This window comes from Sapajus apella, unplaced genomic scaffold, assembly GCF_009761245.1.
Source record: "Sapajus apella isolate SASKATOON/1434 unplaced genomic scaffold, GSC_monkey_1.0 scaffold16, whole genome shotgun sequence".
Lineage (NCBI taxonomy): Eukaryota > Metazoa > Chordata > Mammalia > Primates > Cebidae > Sapajus > Sapajus apella.
Genome location: NW_022436956.1, coordinates 13,939,415 through 13,957,323, shown reverse-complemented (window position 1 = coordinate 13,957,323; position 17,909 = coordinate 13,939,415).

Sequence of the window (17,909 nt, the reverse complement as noted above, 5' to 3'; positions counted from 1 at the left end):
AAAATGCATTTAAAAATGGCTTTTAAGATACTAGATATCAGGCAATGAAGGATAGCATTGCTTAAAAAATGAGAAACAAATGAGCCATCAAATTGCCAGTTTACTGCCCTAAGAGAGTTTCTAGGCTGTAATGCAGGGACAGAACTAAGGTGGAGCCTGGTGGACTCCCTGAATTGAGGAGACAGAGCTGAGAGTATGGAGAGACCAAGGCAGCTAGGGTTCATTGGACAGAGCACCAGAGAGGAGAGAGCTGCACAGAGGGAGAATCCCAGAGATCTGTAGAGGGTCTCCTTGAGTATCAATCAGCAGATGCATTTAAGGAAACTACCTAAGGCTGGGGGTGAAATAGCCAAGAGAATTAGACGGAACAGGGCCCAACGCTCACATGGGGCCAATCTACTCACCAGCTAGATAGAAAAAAAAAATCATCATTCTGGCTCTACCTCTTAGTCTTTTCAGACTGATATGAAAAATGCCATAGACCAAATAGCTTATAAACAGAAATTTAACCTCTCACAGTTCTGGAAGCCAGGATGTCCAAGATCAAGGTGCTGGCAGATTTGATGTCTGGTGAGGGACTGCTTTATAATTTATGAATGGCCATCTTTTTGATGTGTTCTCACATGGCAAAAGAGGCAAGACAGCTCTTAGGGGCCTTTCATAGGGACACTAATCCCATTAATGGGGACTATGCCCTCATAATATAATCACCCCCAAAGGCCCTACCTCCTAATACTATCACATTGGTGATCAGGTTTCAATGTATGAATTTTTAGATGACATAAATATTCAGACCATAGCAACCTAGCAACCTCTTACAAGCTGTGTGCCCTTGGGCAAGTTATTTCCATTCTCTGTGGTTCAGATGGAAGGAAATAAAGATTCAAGCACCAATAAATGAAATAGCGACTAGAAAGACGATGGAAGAGATCAACCAAACTAAGAGCTTTAAAAAAGATAAACATGGTTGACAAATCTTTAGCTAGATTAACCAAGAAAAAAAAAGAGGATTTAAATTTAAAAAATTGTAAATGAAAGAGAAGACATTACAACTGACATTACAGAAATATAAAGGATCATACGAATCTACTTCAAACAATTATATGCCAGAGAATTGAATAACCTAGTAGTAATGGAGACATTCTTAGAAACATACAACCAAGATTGAATCATAATCAAATAAAAAATCTTAACAAACCAGCAACAAGTAAGTATATAATGAAGTCCAGATGTGGTGACTCACATCTGTAATCCTTGCACTTTGGAAGGCCGAGGAGGGGGAGGATCACCTGAGGTCAGGAGTTCGAGACCAGCGTGACCAACATTGTGAAACCTCTCTCTACTAAAAATACAAAAATTAGCCAGGCATGGTGTTGGGCACCTGTAATCCCAGCTACCTGGGAGGCTGAGGCATGAGAATCGGTTGAACCCAGGAGGCGGTGGTTGCAGTGAGTGGAGACTGTACCATTGCACTCCAGCCTGGACAACAAGAGCAAACCTCTGTTTCAAAAAAAAAAAAAAGTATATCATAACCTCCTAACAAAGAAAAGCCCAGGACAGACGTCTTCACAGGTGAATTTTACCGAACATTTAAAAAACCTAATACCTTTTGAACAATGAGAACACAAGGACACAGGGAAGGGAGCATCACACACTGGGGTCTGTTGGGGGGAATAGGGGAGGGACAATGGTGGGTAGGGAGGTTGGGGAGGGATAACATGGGGAGAAATGCCAGTTATAGGTGACAGGGAATGGAGGCAGGAAAACACATTGCCACGTATGTACCTATGCAACAATCCTGCATGTTTTGCACATGCACCCCAGAACCTAAAGTGCAATGAAATATATATATATATGTATATATGGCAATGTAATGGCATCAGGATTAAAAAAAATTAACCTACAAAAAACAAACCAAAAAAGCCTAATACCAATCCTTCTCAAACTCTTCCAAAAAAGAATGAAGAGGAAGAAACACTTTCAAACTCATTTTATGAAGCCAGCATTACCCTCTTACCAAAGCCGGATAATGATACTTCAAGAAAATTACAGCCAATAACTCTGATGAAAATAGATGCAAAAATCCTTAATAAAATACTAGCAAACCAAATTCAACAGCACATTAAAAAGATCATACACCATAATTAAGTAGAATCTATCCCTAGGGTACAGGTATGGTTCAACACACACAAATCAATAAATTGTAACGCACCACATTAACAGAATGAAGAACAAAAATCATATGAGAATTTCAACAGATACAGAAAATAATTGGACAAAATTCAACACCCTTTCATGATAAACCTCCTCAACAAATTAGGCATAGAAAGAATGTACCTTAACATAATAAAAGCCATATATGACAAGGCTACAGTTAATATCATACTCAACAATGGAAAGCTGAAAAGTTTCCCTCTAAGATCAGGAACAAGACAAGGGTGCTTAGCTTCTTTTCAGTATTGGAGAAGTCCTAGCCAGAGTAATCAGGTGAGAAAGAGAAATAAAAGACATCCACATCAGAAAGGAAGAAGTTGAACTGTTTGCAGATGATACAATCTCGTATTTAGAAAACTCAAACACTACCAAAAATCTGTTAGAACTAAAAAAACACACTCAGTAAAGATGCAGAACACAAAATCACACAGAAAAACTCAGTTGCATTTCTTTCTTTCTTTCCTTCCTTCTCTCTTTTTTTTTTTTTTTTTTTTTTTTTTTTGAGAAAGCGTCTTGCTCTGTCACCCAGGCTGGAGTGCACTGGGATGATCTTGGCTCACTACAACCTCTGCCTCCTGGATTTCAGTGATCCTCCCATCTCAGCCTCCCAAGTAGCTGGGACTACAGGCATGCACCACCACGTCTGGCTAATTTTGGTGGTTTTTTTGCTAGAGATAAGGTTGCACCATGTTGCCCAGGCTGGTCTCAAATTCCTGAACTCAAGCAATTCACCCATCTTGGCCTCACAAAACGCTTTCAGGAGTGAGCCACTGTGCCTAGCCTCAGTTGTGTTTCTATACACCAGTAAAGAACTACTTAAAGAAGACATTAATAAAAACAATCCCATTTATAATAGTATCAAAAAGAATAAAATACCAAGGAATAAATCTAACCAAAGAAGTGAAGAATCTGTACATGACAAACTATAAGATATTGATGAAAGAAACTGAAGAAGACACAAATACATGCAAAGTATCCTGTGTTGTGGAGGAATTGATATTGTTAAAATGTTTATATTACCCAGAACAATCTATAGATTCAATGTAATCCCTATCAAAATTCCAAAAGTATTTTTTATAAAATTAGAAAAAAAAATCCTGAAATTTGTGTGGAACTACAAAATTCCCAGAACAGTGAAAGCAATCTTGAGAAAGAACAAACCTGGAAGCATTATACTTTCTCATTTTGACCTACAGCCATGCTTCAATAAAAATGGGGATACATTCTGAGAAATGTGTCATTAGGTGATTTTGTCATTGTGTAAACATCATAGAGTGTACTTAAACCTAGATGGTGTATCCTATCTAGGCTATAAAGTATAACCTATTGCTCCAAGGCTACAAACCTGTACACCATTTATACTATATTGAATACTGAAGGCAACTGTGTAACACAGTGGTATTTGCGTATCTAAACATATCTAAGCTAGAATAGGTACAGTAAAAATTACAGTATAAATGACAAAAATGATACACCTCGAAAACTGTCTAGGTTACTTACCATGAATGAAGTGTGCAGAACTGGAAGTTGCTCTGAGTGAGTCAGTGAGTGAGTGGTGAGTGAATGTGAAGACCTAGGATGTTAGCGTACACCACTGTAGTCTCTATAAACACTGAGGCTACACTAAATTTTTTAAAATTTTATTTATTCAATAATAAATTAGCTTATTGTAACATTTTTATTTCACAAACTGTTAATTGCTTTAACTTTTTTTCCAAATAGCTCCTGTCAGCTTTTTAAAATTTTTTTTCACAAGTTATTGGGGTACAGGTGGTATTTGGTTACATAAGTTGTTTAGTGGTGATTTGTGAGATTTTGATGCACCCATCACCTAAGCAGTATACACTACACCATATTCATAGTGTCTTACCCCTCACCCCCTTCCCACTCTTCCCTTCAAGTCCCCAAAATCCATTGTATCATTCTTATGCCTTTGAGTCTTCATAGCTTAGCTCCCTCGTATCAGTGAGAATATATGATGTTTGGTTTTCCTTTCCTGAGTTACTTCACTTAGAATAATAGTCTCCAATCTCATCCAGGTCACTGCAAATGCTGCAAATTCATTCCTTTTTATGGCCGAGTAGTATTCCATCATATATATATATGTGGATATAGGTGGAATGTGTATATATATATATATGTACATACACACCACAGTTTATCCACTCATTGGTTGATGGACATTCGGGTTGGTTCCACAATTTTGCAATTGTGAACTTTTGAATAACAACTTCATTTTCTCTGGGTAGATACCCAGTAGTGTGATTGCTGGATCAAATGGTAATTCTACTTTTACTTCTTTAAAGTAATTTAAATTTGCATTTAGAGAAATGCAAATCAAAACCACATTGAGGTACCACCTCACACCAGTTAGAATGGCGATCATTAAAAAATCTGGAGACAACAGATGCTGGAGAGGATGTGGAGAGACAGGAACACTTTTACACTGCTGATGGGAGTGTAAATTAGTTAAACCATTGTGGAAAACAGTGTGGTGATTCCTCAAGGACCTAGAAATAGAAATTCCATTTGACCCAGCAATCCCATTACTGGGTATATACCCAAATGATTATAAATCGTTCTATTATAAAGACACATGCACATGTATGTTCATTGTGGCACTGTTTACAATAGGAAAGACCTGGAACCAATCCACATGCCCTTCAATGATAGACTGGACAAGGAAAATGTGGCACATATACACCATGGAATATTATGCAGCCATAAAAAACGATGAGTTCATGTCCTTTGTAGGGACACAGATGAATCTGGAAACCATCATTCTCAGCAAACTGATGCAAGAACAGAAAATCAAACACCGCTTGTTCTCACTCATAGGAGGGTGTTGAACAATGAGAACACATGGACACAGGGAGGGGAGCATCACACACTGGGGTCTGTTGGAGGGGTTGGGAAGGGACAGCAGGGGGTGGGGAGGTTGGAGAGGGATAACATGGGTAGAAATGCCAGATATAGGTGACGGGGAATGAAGGCAGAAAACCACACTGCCATGTATGTACCTCCGCAACAATCCTGCATGATCTGCATATGTACCACAGAACCTAAAGTAAAATTAAAAAAAAAACCAAAAACTCCACACTGTTTTCCATAGTGGTTGTACTAGCTTACAGTCCCACCAGCAGTGTAAATATGTACCCTATCACTGCATCCATGCCACATTTACTGTTTTTTGATTATGGTCATTCTTGCAGGAGTAAGGTGGTATCACATTGTGGTTTTGATTTGCATTTCCCTGATAATTGGTGATGTTGAGCATTTTTTCATATGTTTGCTGGCCGTCTGTATACCTTCTTTTGGGAGTTTTCTATTCATGTCCTTAGCCCACTTTTTGATGGGATTGTTTGCTTTTTTCTTATTGATTTGTTTGAGTTCGTTATAGATTCTGGATATTAGTTCTTTGTCAGATGTATAGATTGTGAAGATTTCCTCTCACTCTGTGGGTTGTCTGTTTACTCTGCTAATTACCTCTTCCTTTCACTTTGCAAAAGCTCTTTAGTTTAATTAGGTCCCAGCTATTTATCTTTGTTTTTATTGCTTTTGCTTTTGGGTTATTGGTCATGAAATCCTTGCTTAAGCTAATGCCTAAAAGGGGTTTTCCAATGTTATCTTCTAGAATTTTTATAGTTTCACGTCTTAGGTTTAAGTCCTTAATCCATCTTCAGTTGATTTTTTTATAAAGTGAGAGGATTCAGTTCTATTCTTCTACATATTGCTTGCCAGTTATCCCAGCACCATTTGTTGAAAAGGGTTTCCTTTCCCCACTTTGTGTTTTTGTTTGCTTTGTTGAAGATCAGTTGGCTGTAAATATTTGGGTTTATTTCTGACTTCTCTATTTTGCTCCATTGGTCTATGTGCCTATTTTTATACCATTACTATGCTGTTTTGGTGAGTATGGCCTTATAGTATAATTAAAAATCAGGTAGTATGATGCCTCCAGATTTGTTCTTTTTGTTTAGTCTTGCTTTGGCTCTGTGGGATATTTTTTGATTCCATATTAATTTTACAATTGTTTTTTCCAACTCTGTGAAGAATGATGGTGGTACTTTGATGGGGGTTGCACTGAATTTGTAGATTGCTTTTAGCAGTATGGTCATTTTCACAATATTGATTCTACCCATCCATGAGCATGGGATGTGTTTCAATTTATGTTGTCCTATAATTTATTTTAGCAATGTTTTGTAGTTTTCGTTGTAGAGGTCTTTCGACTCCTTTGTTAGGTAAATTCCTAAGTATTTTATTTTCTTGCACCTATTGCAAAAGGGTTTGAGTTCTTGATTTGATTCTCTGCTTAGTCGCTGTTGGTGTACAGAAGAGCTACTGATTTGTGTACATTAATCTTGTATCTGGAAACTTTGCTGAATTCTTTTATCAGTTCTAGGAGCTTTCTGGAGGAATCCTTAGGGTTTTCAAGGTAAACGATCATATCGCCAGTAAACAGGGACAGTTTGACTTCCTCTTTACCGATTTGGATGCCCTTTATTTCTTTCTCTTGTCTGACTGCTCTGGCTAGGACTTTCAGCACTACATTGAAGAGGAGTGGTGACAGTGGGCATCTTGTCTTGTTCCTGTTCTCAGAAGGAATGCTTTCAACTTTTCCCCATTCACTATTATGTTGGCTGTGGGTTTGTCATAGATGGTTTTTATTACATTAAGGTATGTCCTTTGTATGCCAATTTTGCTGAGGGTTTTAATCATAAAGGGGTGCTGGATTTTGTCAAATGCTTTTTCTGCATCTATTGAGATGATCATGTGATTTTTGTTTTTAATTCTGTTTATGAGGTGTATCACATTTATTGACTTGTGTATGTTAAACCATCCCTGCACCCCTGGTATGAAACCCAGTTGATCATGATGGATTATCTTTTTGACATGTTGTTGGATTTGTTTAGTATTTTGTTAAAGATTTTCACATCCATGTTCATCAAGGATATCGGTCTGTAGTCTTCTTTTTCAGTTGTGTCCTTTCTGGTTTTGGTATTAGGGTGACGCTGGCTTCACAAAATGAATTAGTGAGGGTTCCTTCTTTCTCTATCTTGTGAAATAGTGTCAAAAGGATTGGTACCAATTCTTTCAAAGCCTTGTAGAATTCTGCTGTGAATTCATCCAGTTCTGGACTTTTTTGTTGGTAATTTTTAAATTACTGTTTCAATCTTGCTGCTTGTTATTGGTCTGTTCAGTGTATTTAATTCTTCCTGATTTAAGCTGGGAGGGTTGTATTTTTCCAGGAATTTATCCATCTCTTCTAGGTTTTCTAGTTTTTATGTGTAAAGGTGGTCATAATAGCTTTGAATGGTCTTTTGTATTTCAGTGATGTCAGTTGTAATATCTCCTGTTTTGTTTCTTAGTGAGGTTATTTGGATTTTCTCTTTTCTTGATTAATCTTGCTAATGGTCTATCAATTTTATTTATTTTTCTGAAGAACCAGTTTTTGTTTCATTTATCTTTTATAATTTTTTTGTTTCAATTTAATTTAGTTCTGCTTTGATCTTGGTTATTTCCTTTCATCTGCTAGATTTGGGTTTGGTTTGTTGTTGTTTCTCTAGTTCTTTGAGGTGTGACCTTAGACCATCTGTTTGTGCTCTTTTAGACTTTTTGATGTAGGCATTTAGGACTATGAACTTGCCTTAACTGCATCCCAGAGGTTTTAATAGATTGTGTCATTATTGTCATGCAGTTCGAAGAATTTTTAAATTTCCATCCTGATTTTGTTTTTGACCCAATGCTCATTCAGGATCATGTTATTTAATTTCCATGTACTTGCATGGTTTTGAAAGTTCCTTTTTGAGTTGATTTCCAGTTTTATTCCACTGTGGTCTGAGAGAGTGCTTCACATAATTTCAATTTTCTTAAATTTATTGAGGCTCATTTTATGGCCTATCATATGGTCTATCTTGGAGAAAGTTCCATGTGCTGTTGAATAGAATGTGTATTCTGTGGTTGTTGGATGGAATGTTCTGCATATATCTGTTAAGTCCATTTGTTCCAAGGTATAGTTTAAATCCATTGTTTCTTTGTTGACTTTGTCTTGATGACCAGTTTAATAATGTCAGTGAAATATTGAAGTCCCTCACTATTATCATTTTGCTGTCTGTCACATTTCTTAGGTCTATTGGTAATTGTTTTACAAATTTGGGAGCTCCAATGTTAGGTGTATATATATTTAGGAATGTGTTATTTTCCTGTTGGACAAGGTCTTTTACCATTAGATAACATCCTTCTTTGTCTCTTTTAACCACTGTTGCTTTAAAGTTTGTTTTGTCTGATATAAGATTAGCCACTCCTGATCACTTTCAGTGTCCATTTGCATGAAATGCCTTTTTCCACCCCCTTACTTTAAATTTGTGAGAGTCCTTATGTGTTAGGTGAGTCTTCTGAAAGCAGCAGATAGTTGGTTGGTGAGTTCTTACCTATTCTGTGGTTCTGTATCTTTTAAATGGAGCATGTAGGCAGTTTACATTCAATGTTAGTATTGAGATGTGAGGTACCATCATACTTTGGTGCCTGTGTACTTTGGTTTTGGTTTTGCTTTTTAACTTGTATTTTTATTTTATAGGTCCTCTGTGACTTATGCTTTAAAGAGGTTCTGTTTTGATGTATTTCTGGGATTTCTTTCAAGGTTTAGAGCTCCTTTCAGCAGTTCTTGCAGTGATGGCTTGATAATTGCAAATTATCTCAGCATTTGTTTGTCTGAAAATGATTGTATCTTTCCTTCATATATGATGCTCAGTTTCACTAGATACAAAATTCTCAGCTGATAATTGTTTTGATTGAGGAGGTTGAAGCTAGGGCCCCAATCCCTTCTAGCTTGTAAGGTTTCTGCTGATAAATCTGCTATTAATCTGATAAGTTTTCCTTTGTAGGTTACCTGGTGCTTCTGTCTCACAGCTCTTAAGATTCTTTCCTTCATCTTAACTTTGGATAACCTGATGACAATGTGCCTAGGCAAAGATCTTTTTGTGACGAATTTCCCAGGTGTTCTTTGTGCTTCTTGTATTTGCATGTCTAGGTCTCTAGCAAGGTGTGGGAAGTTTTCCTCAATTATTCCCCCAAATACATTTTCCAAGCTTTTAGAATTGTCTTCTTCCTCAGGAACACCGACTATTCTTAGATTTGGTCATTTAACATAATTCCAGACTTCTTGGAGGCTTTATTCACATTTTCTTATTCTTTTTTCTTTGTCTTTGTTGGATTGGGTTAATTTGAAGAACTTGTCTTCAAGCTCTGAAATTCTTTCTTTTACTTGTTCAATTCTATTGCTGAGACTTTCCAGAGCATTTCACATTTCTAAAAGTGTGTTCAAAGTTTCCTGAATTTTTAAATATTTTTATTTTATTTTATTTTATTTTATTTTATTTTTGAGATGGAGTCTCCCTTTGTTACCCAGGCTGGAGTGCAATGGTGTGATCTTGGCTCACTGCAATCTCTGCCTCCCGGGTTCAAGCAATTCTCCTGCCTCAGCCCCCTGAGTAGCCAGGACTACAGGTGTGCACCAACAAGCCCAGCTAATTTTTGTATTTTTAGTAGAGGTGGGGGTTTTACCATGTTGGCCAGGCTGGTTTTGAACTCCTGACCTCAGGTTATCCATCCACCTCCACCTCCCAAAGTGCTTGGATTACAGGCATAAGCTACCAATTGTTTTTCCTTTATGCTATATATTTCCTTAATTATTTCTCCCTTCACTTCTTGTATCATTTTTTGGATTCCTTTGCATTGGGCTTTACCTTTCTCTGGTTGCTCCCTGATTAGCTTAATAACTAACCTCCTGAATTCTTTTTCAAGTAAATCAGGGATTTCTTCTTGGTTTGGATCCTCTGCTGGTGAACTAGTGTGATTTTTGAGGGGTGTTGACAAGCCTTGTTTTGTCATATTGCCAGGGCTAGTTTTCTGGTTCCTTCTCATTTGGGTAGCCTCTGTCAGAGGAAAGGTCTAGGGCTGAAGGCTGTTGTTGTGAGTTTTTTTTGTCCCATAGGATGTTCCCTTGATGTAGTACTCTCCCCTTTTCCTGTGAGTGAGCCCAACTGCAGTGTTTGTCTCTCTTCTGGGTCTAGCCACCCAGTGAGTCTACCCAGCTCCAGACTGGTACTGTGGGTTTTCTGCACAGAGTCCTGTGATGTGAACTATCTATGGGCCTCTCAGCCATGGGACTAGTATCTCTTTCCATGGAGGTGGTAGAGAGTGCAATGGACTTCATGGGGGTCCTCAGCTTTGGTGGTTTAATGCTCTATTTTTGTGCTTGTTGACCTCCTGCCACGAGGTTGAACTTTCCAGAAAGCATCAGCTATAGTAGTGTAGCAAGAGACCAGTGGTGAACAGAGCGCTAGAACTCCCAAGATTATATGGCTTTTGTCTTCTCCTGCCAGTGTGGGTAGGGAGGGACCATCAGGTGGGGGCAGGTCTAGGCTTGTCTGAGCTCAGACTCTTCTTAAGCCTGTCTTGCTGCAGCTGCTGTGGGGGATGGGGGTGAGATTCCCATGTCACTGGAGTTGTGTACCTAGGAGGATTAAGGCTGCCTCTTCTGAGTCATGTAGGTTGTCAGGGAAGCAGGAGAAACCCAGCAGTCACAGGCCTCACCCAGCTCCCATGCAAACTGAAGGGCTGGTCTCACTCCCACCATGCTCCCAGCAAGCAGCCCCCAGTCTGTTTGCTGGTGGAGGACAAGATGGGTTTGAAAACTTGCCCAAAGCTTTCTGCCTCCCAGCTTCAGCTTCTCCAGTAGGGGTATGTGTTTGGGAGGGGAGGGTCTCCCCCATTTCCACAGTTGGAGCACTCATAGTATTTGGGGTGTCTCCTGGGTCCTGCAGGAGCAGTCTGCTTCCTTCAGAGGGTCTGTGGGTCCTCTAAGGATTGCTAGTTTGTTCTTGTAATCAGTGTGAAGCTGTGGCACGTAAGGGCTCCTCAGCTCCTATTCCCTGAATCCTTCTCCTTCTTCCTTTCTCTCTTCTTCTCCCCCTCAGTCTGCTGGATACTCACGGAACTGCTTTTTTAACTTTTTGACACTTTTGTAATAATACTTACCTTAAAACATCAAAGCATTGTCTAACTGTCTAAAAATCCTTTTTTCTTTATATCCTCAGTATAAAACCATTTTTCTTTTTTCATTTTTTACTTAAAAGTTTTGTTTTGTTAAAAACTAAAACACAAACACACACATCAATCTAGACCTACACAGGGTCAGGATCACCAATATCACTGTCTTCCACCTCCACATCTTGTCCCTCTGTAAGATTTTCAGAGGCAATAACATACATGGAGTTGTCATCTATGATAACATTGTCTTCTTCTGGAATGCCTCCTGAAGGACCTGCCTGAAACTTTTTACATTTAACCTTAAAAAATATATAAATAGAAGGAGTACATTCTACAATAGCAGTAAAAAGTATACTACAGTAAATACATAAACCAGTAACAGTCATTTATCACCAAGTATTATTTACTGGACATAATTGTATGTGCTCTACACTTTTATTATAGGACTGGCAGCACAGTAGGTTTTTTTATATCAGCATCACCATAAACACATGAGCAACATGTTGTACTACGACATCAACAACCACTATGACATCACTAGGTGAGAGGAATTTTTCAGCTCCATTTTAATTTTATGACCATCATATACATGGTCTGTCATTGACTGAAATACTGTTATGTGGCATATGGCCTTATATTGCAAAGCTATAGTTGTCAAAACTGCATGGTACTGGCATAAAAACAGATACATAGACCAATGGAACAGAAGAGAGAACCCAGAAATAAACACATACACAAATAGTCAATTTACCTTTTTTTTCCCCTTGAGACCAAGTCTTGCTGTCACCGAGGCTGGAGTGCAGTGGTGCGATCTAGGCTCACTGCAACCTCTGCCTCCCAGAATCAAGTGATTCTCCTGCCTTAGCCTCTTGAATAGCTGGGACTACAGGCATGCACCACCATACCTAGCTAATCTTTTTGTATTTTTAGTAGAGACAGGGTTTCACCATGTTGACCAGGCTGGTCTAAAACAACTGACCTCAAGTGATCCGCCCACCTTGGTCTCCCAAAGTGCTAGGATTACAGGTGTGAGCCACCATACCTGGCTGTCAACTTACCTTTGACAATGGTGCTAAGAAAACAATGGGGAAGGGACAGCCTCCTTAATAAATGGTGCTGGGAAAGCTGGACATCCACATGCAAAAGAGTGAAACTGGACCCTTATCATCCACCACATACAAAAAGTAACACAAAATGGAATAAAGTCTTAAATGTAAGACCTAAAATCATAAATCTCATGGAAGAAAGTATAGGGTAAAAGCTGTTTGACATTGGTCTTGGAAATGATTTTTGGATATGATACCAAAAACACAGGCAACAAAATGAAGAAAAAAAGACATGTGGAACTACATCAAACTTTTTTAAAAAGCTTATTCCCATCAAAGGAAGCAATTAACAAAATGAAATGGCAGCCTATGGAATGGGAGAAATATCTGCAAACCATATGTCTGATAAAGGCTTAATATCCAAAATATATAAGGAACTTGTCTTAGGCCTTTTGGTCTGCTATAACATGACACAATAAGCTGGAGAGTTTACAAATAACAGAAACATATTACTCGCAGTTCTGGATGATGGGAAGTCTAAGTCTAAGGAGCCACCAGATTTGATGTCTGGTAAGGGCTCATGTCCTTATAGATGGCTGTCTTCTCACTGCAACCTCACATGGCAGCAGGCCAAGGGATCTCTCTGGGGTCTCTTTTAGAAGGGCACTACTACCACTTATGACTGCTTCATCTTCATAACCTCAACATTCCCTAAAGGCCCACCTCCTAGTAATATCACTTTGGCAGCTGGGATTTCAACATAAGAATTTTGGGGAGACATAATATTCAGTTCATTGCAGAACTCACACAAGTCAACAGCAAAACAAACAAACAAACAAAAAGCAGCCAAATAGCCCAATTGAAAAATGAGCAAAGGATGTGAATAGATATTTTCCCAGAGGAGACATACAAATGGTACTAATGGCCAACAGGTATATAAAAGGTGCTCAACATCATTAATCATTAGGGAAAAACAAATCAAAACCACAGTGAGATACTACTTCATACCCATTTAGATGGCTATGATAGAATTGGTGAAAGATGACAAGTGTTGGGGAGGATGTGGAGAAAAGGAAACGCTTGTATACTGTTGGTGGGAATGAAATAAGTACAGCCAATATGGGAAACAATATGGAGGTTCCTAAAAAAATTAAAAATGGAACTACAATATGATCTAGCAACCCGAATACAGGGTATGTATCCACAGGAAATGAAATCAGTATGCTGAAAAGATATTCTGTGTTTCCATGTTTATTGCAGCATGTTCACCGTAGCCAGGATAGGGAAACAACTTAAGTATCTGACAATGGCTATTTTTCTTAGCTACAATTTTCTTGATTTTCAGAGAAAATAATTTCTTTTCTTTGCAGACTCAAATTTTATCATTCTATGCAACTCAATTACATTATGTAAGTATGAGGTATACAATAGAAATAAAAGTTTGGGAACAAACATAATTGACTCTTGGGGAGTATTCCACTTAGCAAGTAGAAGCAGATATGTATGAGTAAACCAAAGCGAAGGCTACTAGCTATGAGTCTTCAGTATTTTATGAGGATTGGTTGGCATATTTCAGAAAGAGAATCAAGAATATTACTTAAGTAGATGATGATTAAAAAAAACTTCTACTGTATGCACGTATATATGTCCTGGGGACAGAGTTCACGTTGTCATCTAATTTTTGGAGGGATCTATGATCATTAAAATGTTAAGTACTGTTAACTTAAAAATTGCACAATTTATAAATCTAAGAAAGAAGAGAAGAATTTATTTCTTACAAAGTGTTACAGACTGCAAGGCGACCATTCCACAAGCTGGGAAGTGTGCCTTTGGCCAAAATCAGAGATGGGCACTTTGAAGGAGGGTTTGGAATAGGAGCTTTATGCTTAACACGTTGGCTAAACATGTATATTCAACAGGTTACAGGAGGAGCAATGAATATTCATGAAGCTGATCCTGACACATGCATGTTGAACAAACATACATGTAACATATGGCCATGTTCACTTTTGGATGAAGATTTAACATTTAAATATATTACAATTGGGTCTTATACATCAAAATGTTTTTTCAGGTCATGAAGTCACACTGATGTGCAACTTCTGTAAACCAATCAGGACCACCCCATGGTCAGTGGTATTCTTATCAGAAGAAAGTTACTAAAACCAGTCTTTTATCCAACAAAAGCTGTAGTTGTGGTTTGTGGAACAGGAGATCAGTTAGTCAGCATCTGGTGAAGCTGCAAACTGTTCTAATATTGCTTATCTGAAGGCCAATGTTTGTTTAGCTGCTAAAGAAAAAGAAAAATCTTGTGACAGAACATAGTTTATTCTTTAAGTGTAGGGTACATGACTTAACCCTTGCCTGGCACAACCTTAGGTCCTGTTTATAATTTGGTATCGTGTTGCCACAAATAATCTGTTCTGTCAGTTTTGTAATCTTTGTTTTAACATCAGTGCTGGTCAGTTGTTGTGTCTAAAAAGGGAGGGAGTAAAATAAGGCCTGTCTAACCTCTCATTCTATCATGGCTAAGTTTTTAAGGCTTTTCTGGCATCCCTTTGGCCAAGAGGTGGTCTGTTCAGTCCGTGGGGGGCTTAAGATTTTATTTGTAGCTTAAAGTACCATAGTATAAATTAAAATCCAATCCATAAGGCCAGGTTAAGGAATAAACACTTTCTCTTCCTGTAATCTATTTTTGGACACTTGTGCATCCACCTTTTTCATGAAGATTTTTTTCTCCCTAAAAAATCAATTCATGCAAACAGATGCTTCTGAGCTGATGCCCAACCAGTTCATCAGAAACATTCACTCTAAATAACCTGGTGCCTAGTGTTCTTAGTACAGCCCAATGTGATGTAATGAAGATAGGTTGATAAATTACTGATGCATTTAGTGGCAACATTTCACTAAGAAGGCTGTTCTGTTTTACACATCTGAAAGTCAGTTAAAAAGTAACACGGTTTGGATGTTTCCTCCCCTCCAAATCACATGGTGAAATGTGACCTCCAATGTTCGAGGTGGGCCAAGTGGGGATGCTTGGGTGTTGGGGCCAGATCCCTCATGAATGCCTTGGTGCTGTCCTCACAATAGAGTGAATTCTCACTCTATGAGTTCACATGAGATCCGGTTATTTAAAAGAGCCTGAGTTTAAAAGAGAGAGCCTCCTCCCTCTCTCTTGCTCCCTCTCTCCATGTAATAGGCCTGTTTCCCCTTTGCCTTCCATCATGATTGTAAGTTTCCTGAGGTCCTCTCATCAGAACCAGAAAGCAGCACCACACTTCCTGTACAGCCTGCAAAACTGTGAGCCAAAATAAACCTATTTTCTTTGTAAATTACCCAATCTCAATTATTCCTGTATAGTAATGCAAATGAATGAATGCAGAAAGAAAGAGTCTGCATTTCCTAACTTCAGAAACTATATTATCTGTAGTTTCCTTTGTGGTACCTTTGTAAAGACAAAAGTCATTAAACAATTTAGTGTTCTTGTTAAAGTATAATGTTATGTAATGAACATGGGCTAATAAATTATTGATGCATTAAATGGCAACATTTCATTAAAAAAATTCAAACTTGCAATCTCAGTTTAGAATCTTCCAAGTGAATGAGGACCCCTAACTCTGTTCAGGTCAAATGTTGCCCCCTCAGAGAAAGTGACTGACCATGCTGTCTAAAGTAACAGCTTCCATTAATTTTGATTCTCTTACCTTGTTTTCTTTTTCTTCATAGCATTTATCACTATCTGACATTGTATTATATATCTATTTATTTATTATTAATTTTCTATCTTTTTACTACTATGTAAGCTTCATTAAAGCAGAGACTATTTCTTTTACCAATGTATCTCCTCTGCATATGACAGTACCTGACACTTATCACCATTATATAATGATTTATTTAGTAAATGACTAAATGGTTTGTTTCCATGCTCATGTTCCAGCCAGACACGTAGGCAGGTATTGTGGCTTATCTCTGAATTCCTTGGCACTGGTTGGCTGGCATAGAACCTTGTAAACAACGAATAAATTACCGTTTGATCAGTATGCCTGGATAGAGAAGACGTGGGAATGCTGCATCCCAGGATATGCTATTAATATACTTATATGCCATGGAATACTATGCAGCCATAAAAAAAAATGAGTTCATGTCCTTTGCAGCAATATAGATGAAGCTGGAAGCTATCATTCTCAGCAAACTAACACAGGAACAGAAAGCCAAACACCATATGTTCTCACTCATAAGTGGAAGCTGAACAATGAGAACACATGGACACAAGGAGGGGGACATTACACACCAGGGCCTGTTACAGGGTGGGGAGCAAGGGGAGGGAGAGCCTTAGGACAAATACCTAATGCATGTGGGACTTAAAACCTAGATAACAGGTTGATAGGTGCAGCAAACCACCATAGCACATGTATACCCATGTAACAAACCTACATGTTCTACAGATGTATCCCAGAACTTAGAGTAAGATAATTTTAAAAATACACTTAAAATTCATTTTTTTAACTAGATTGTTCTCTTGAGGTTTACTTATGACTACTTTGAGTTGCCAGGAATGAGTGTACATTTCGTGGGAATCCCTAACTCACCAAGAATACAGACCACTTGTAATAGTTAAGGTATATTCAACAATAAAATTTTAGAGACTCGGGGTATTTGATACTTGCTTATAACATTTCACTTTTGAGCTTTTATTCATTTAATAAATGTTTTATCATCTTCTATGCTCAAGAACATTTTTAAGTGTCCATTAAAATCATTTCACTGGGCAAAACAATGTTCCTTCCCTGATTTCCCTCATCAGAATAGCCATTTTGTCTCTGCTCAGCCTATACCACCAGTTGTTTATTTCCTGTCCGTGTAATAAGCAACAGTTATTTATACATGCCCATTTCTCCCATAGCACATAAGCTCTTTAAGTTGGGGACCCATGTGTCATTATTTTAACATCCCTTTCCATTCCCAGTGTTTAGCAAGATGTCTCATACGAAGTAGACACTAAAAAACTTTTTAAAACTTCAGTTAAAATTATTTATATAATCTGAGTCACTTTTTTAAAAACCACCTACAGTATTTTAATTTCATTTTAACTTTGTCCAGCATCCTATGTACATTTGAAGTTTAACTACCAGAAAAGGCTTTTCAAGGCAGTTGGAATCATGTCTTTTTTTCCCCTTAAAAATCCCTCATTTGTATCGTTTGATCTTCGTATTATTTATGTAATAAAGTGGCCCAGTTTGCCACTTTGAAGTGGCTAAGCTGGTATGACAAGTCAGTCCCCTCTGTTTTAACTTGTTTAAAGAAAGTAACTCTGAAACGACCAATCTTTTGGTACCTTATTTCTGCTTTCCTCCGTCCTCTTCTGGCTATGAAGCCACACTCCTCTGCTAAGCTGTTCCTGGGAATGGGAGCTGCCCGATTCACGTGTAGCAAATCAAAGCCAATTCGATCTGCGGTAACTTTGGTTTTCAACAACTTGTCCTCTGAAAAGCTTTCTGTCCATGTTTACCCCTCATCTTGTCACCATTTAGACCCCTACATAAACCGGCTCACGGAGCCTCCAGCCATTCAGCGCTAGAAAAACGGGGTCTACGCGTTAAA